Source organism: Schistocerca nitens, chromosome 1 (assembly GCF_023898315.1).
Source record: "Schistocerca nitens isolate TAMUIC-IGC-003100 chromosome 1, iqSchNite1.1, whole genome shotgun sequence".
In the NCBI taxonomy this organism is placed as follows: Eukaryota; Metazoa; Arthropoda; class Insecta; order Orthoptera; family Acrididae; genus Schistocerca; species Schistocerca nitens.
The window spans coordinates 595,795,974-595,800,883 of record NC_064614.1 but is presented as its reverse complement, the minus strand read 5'-3'; the positions used below and the strand labels follow the sequence as shown (position 1 = coordinate 595,800,883).

The following is a 4,910-nucleotide window of genomic DNA, read 5'->3' as shown; positions in this document are numbered from 1 at the left end:
AATATGCAAAAGTCAAATATACAATAAAATAGTTTTGTATTTCTATAGATCAAACAGTATTATTTATGTGGATTGTATGTGTCATACTTTCAGAGGTTATTGAGGGACACCTTCTTAGTCGACATTTACATCAGCACTTCTCAAGCCACCTGAAAGTGTGTGGTGGAGGGTACTTCTGGTACGACTCACTGATCTCCCCTTCCCTGTTCCATTCGCGAATGATGCGAATTTCCTCGTTGTGGTCATTTCGCAAAACGTATGTGCGAGTAAGTAATATGTTGTCCGACTCTTGGTGGAAAGTGTCTTGAAATTTTAATAGTAAAACTCTACGTGATGTACACCGCCTCTCTTGTAACATCTGCCATTTCACATTGTTGAACATGTCTTCTGGAGTTGCTGCCTTGTAGACAACCGCATCATCAGGGAACAGACTTAAAGGGCTTCCGATGCTTCGTACTAGATAATTTATATACATTGAAACAGGAACGGTCCTCTCACACTTACTTGGGGTACGCCCGAATTTAGCTTTACATCTCTCGATTTTGTTCGCAAATCTAGTCCGATACTCTGTGAATATCTTGGTGTATGGGACCATGGTCTTCGGCGGCAGGTTCCAGAGTTACTGCATTTGGTTTCGTTTCATATCCCTAGATCCCTATTAGCTTTGTATTTGTGTAGCACTGAAAATACTTCACAACAGTGTAAATGTCAACGCATTCGCTCACGGTACTTGCTGTGACGATAATGTCCAGGGCTCCAGTTTGCATCCTGTACTGCTCGGTTGTGTGCTTTCCGGCAACGTTAGTAGTGCGTCAGTAGCGACACCATTCCGTACTGTGGATAGTGTTTGGGTTCACTGAATGCAGTGGAAGAGCAGCGCAACAACACCACGATGAGCTGTTCCCGCAGCGTCGGCAGCCACGTCACAGTACTTGTGCATCTGTACCGCTTCGGCGGTACATATTCTAGAATTTGAACCACACAGAAAAGATTACCAAGGCCTCTGCGCAAGGACGACACGCATAATCGTTATGCGTTCCACAGTTTTAAGTTCACTGTAAATAATCCGTTTCAGTTCAAAAGGAACAATTATGTACATAATTACGATATCAGAAGAAAAAATAACGTACATTGTTCCACGTTAGGGTTTCCCTTTGCACAAAAAGGGTTGCACAATGCTGCAAACAAATTTTTATCACATAACTAGTGATATAAAATGTCTGACTGACAGCAAAATAAAATTTGAAAACAAACTGAAAAGGCTGTCTCCTGGAGTACTGCAGTTACGTAGAAAAATTTCTGTTGTTGTAACGTGTAGAAAGTGGTTGGAGGGAATTACTATATCCCATCTGTATATTAAAAAATAGACACAAATGATCATGATGTTGTCATATTTATAAATTTGTAATGTGAATGTAATATGACTCGTTCCATATCGTAACACAGGACGTGAAACTAACATCGGCGCCTTCGGGAAACTGGATCCTTCCGTTTTGGAATAGAAGTTACTGCTTTTGCGATATATGGTGGAACAGCCGATATGGAAGAGAAAGTGCCGCATGTGATTCGTGACAACCCTGCTTCTAGTAGTCAGCGCGTTGCACGACCGCAGAACTCAGGGCATTCAACTTTTTTCTTTTGAGGGTCTTAAATGAACTACAAATGCTTGCGTATCATCCGTTGAAGGTGCAATTATTACAGCCTGCGGCCCTCACATTACCAGTGGCGTTTGCAAGTTGCTGTCTACAGCAATGTACAGAAAATAACAATTTTCCTGCTTTCGTGTTGTTCACGGTCGAGACCGGAGTATACAACAAAAAATGGTTCAAATGGCTCTGAGCACTATGGGAATTAATATCTGAGGTCATCAGTCCCCTAGAACTTAGAACTACTTAAACCTAAGTAACCGAAGGACGACACACACATCCATGTCCGAGGCAGGATTCGAACCTGCGACCGTAGGTGTCGCGCGGTTCCAGACTGAAGCGCCTAGAACCGCTCGGCCACTCCGGCCGGCTGTATACAGCAGAGAGCATGTTTAACTGGAGGGATAGCTATGTATGGGATGACAAAAATCCTCACGCACTGGTTTGTCGATGCTATCAGCAAACGTTGCTTACTAGAACACTGAACGGAGTCATGTACAAAACGTTCGGTCAATATGCCCTCCCTTAGTTCCCAGAAGATGTGTCGTTGAGGCTGCCTCGGCTTACGTTGTTTCAACATGACTGGGCACCGGCGCATTTTCTCTCTTATGTTGGGTACCACATTGAAACACAGTTTGGATGACAATGGGCTAGTCCCGGTGGCCCTGTTCCATGACCAGCTCGGTCACCAGGAATGGCACAAACAGATTGCTTCTTCAGTGTGAAGACCGTAGTTTATGAGACTCCGGTTGATACTCGCACGGATATGGTTGTTAGGATTATCAGAGTCGCTGAAGTAGTAAGCAAAACCCATCGAATTCTTGAGTATGTAAGACAGTCGATAGCGCGTCGCTGTGCGCCCTGCTGTGCTCATGGTGGTCGGCTTTTGAACAACAGTTCTCCACCGAGCGAGGTGGCGCAGTGGTTAGCACACTGGACTCGCATTCGGGAGGACGACGGTTCAATCCCGTCTCCGGCCATCCTGATTTAGGTTTTCCATGATTTCCCTAAATCGCTTCAGGCAAATGCCGGGATGGTTCCTTTGGAAGGGCACGGCCGATTTCCTTCCCCATCCTTCCCTCACCCGAGCTTGCGCTCCGTCTCTGATGACCTCGTTGTCGACGGGACGTTAAACACTAATCTCCTCCTCCTCCACAGTTCTCCGTTTCTTAAGTGCTGTGCAGTTCTCTGACAAAACGAATTGAACACATTGTAATAAAAGTGAACATGTTTCGTCTGAGGGTTGTTGTGTTAGTCTCTGGTGTGTGTCGTATGTTTTGGTTATTGCATATTGTAGGCTTCTTCACTGTAGTGAAGGTATTTTCTCAAAAGAAAAAGAGATGGCGGTAACAAACCGAGTACATTATAATTATGAGCCGTCGCAGACAGTTGGTCCCTTGTATCCCTAGACAACTTCCAAAAGTCTGTCGGTGGAGTTCTGATTCAGTATTTAAAAATAAAAAGGTACTTAGGAAGCCATTTTAATTAAAAATTATGTCAGTAATTGTTAATTAAGATTTGGTTGTTAGTAAATAGGTAAATTAAAAATAAAAGTAAAAAATGTTGCTAGTCTACATCTACATGATTACTCTGCGATTCACAATTAAGTGCCTCGCGGAAGGTTCATCGGACCAACTTCGAGCAATTTCTCTGCCGCTCCTCTCTCGAACAGCGCGTGGGAAAACGAACACTTAAATCTTTCCTTTTTTTGGGTGGGGGGATTACGTCATCCTGAATTAGAAAACTTATGTCCGAGTAGTGACCTTCAAATCCTGTTAGTATGAAGAAAATCTAAGAGAGCAGAGCAGTCTGTAAGGTCACCTTCTTGGTTCCTATGCGGTAGTGTTTGTCTTCCCTTGGTGATGATACTGCGAGGCTAGACGCCAGCCCGCTTTCCCTCCCCGCAGTTAGGAGACACTGCACGGCGGGCGACCGCGCAGAGCAGCCCGGACGGGCAGCCGCCGCCGTGGCTTCGGCGCTCGCGCAGGGCAGCTGCAGCTGCGGCCGCGGCTGCGAAGGGCGCGCCAGCTGCCGCCCACGGCGCAGCTGCACGGGGCGCGCGCAGCTGCCGAGTCGGCCGCGGCTCTTCCCTTAATTAAAAACATTCTTCGCCGACTCCGTTGTGCAAAAAATATGCTGCACACCCATCCCGCTTATGAAGGTCTTGCATTTCCTCTGATTTGGAAGACTTGTTCTCCTCGGAGGTTCTTCGCGGTAATGACTGTGGCGTTCCTCGCACTTTAAAAGGGGCGAGTCTTTGTAAAGCGCGTTGTTTGTCATACAAGACGAAAAGGTTCTTCTTTACAATGTAGTAAGATCCTTTCACGTACTGTTGCACAAAAGAGTACTGTCACAGAAATGGACTCCGTGCGTGACGCAACTTTCACAGCTAGATGAAATTGAAGAACCTCTGTTTTCACTGTCATGTTATACTGTTAGAATTAGGAGATTTATCACCGGATCCAGAAACTAAAGGCGACATTATTTGCATCACAGCTATGGAGTTGGTATAATTGCCTTCCATATGACCTTGCAACAAAGTATAGAATCGCACTCCACATCTGCCTTCTGTACATTTGTATAAAGCATTTTGTTTGTCTGTCTAATAGAAAACTAAATAGAAGTAGCATCCAATTCATTTTAATCAACGTAATTCAAGCTATGAATGAGGGATGTACAGCAGAACCATGTTAAGACCCTTTCAGGTGTCCGCTAGTACAGCGGAGAGTCAGGGGGAAGTGACTGCTTCTGTATGAAATAACGCTAACATGGAGCTACATACAGACATTCCGAAAGTTACAGAAAGAAGTACGTCCATACTGAAATCGAAAACTAGGTAGTTCATGCAATAAAGTACGCGCTGCATTTTTGAGGGTACATGAATAACACGGTAAAATAACTCTTGTTTCAGGCTGCCCTTCTGCTTAAGCACTGAGTTTCATATATGATGAAGCTCACATATGACGTTATCAAGTGATTCAAGTCTTCTGCAGAGACATATATGAGAGTCGCACTAATCGCTTCCATGACAGGCTGGTATTCAATGTTCCTCTTTGCTTCCTTTTCGTGATCTTTATCTTCTTCTAATCTTCGGTTATTACATGTTTGCTCAGCGTCTGAATTGCCTCAATATTATCGTCAACTGAAACAGTCTTGAAACTGCACGTTGCAGAGTTTCCACTGGCTGCCTGGTAGTCTTCGTCGTCAGAATCTGTAACATCGACATTTACTCCTCCATGTGTCTGCGACAAAGAGATTGATCTG

At 44.6% G+C, this 4,910-nt stretch overlaps 1 non-coding gene across 1 annotated transcript; it reads left to right on the top strand.

The window, feature by feature from the left end:
* Positions 1-942: 942 nt before the first annotated feature.
* On the top strand, positions 943-1,048 carry LOC126205378 (U6 spliceosomal RNA). The gene has a single exon (XR_007540566.1). It is a non-coding gene; the product is annotated as a U6 spliceosomal RNA (small nuclear RNA).
* The last annotated feature ends 3,862 nt before the right edge of the window (positions 1,049-4,910 follow it).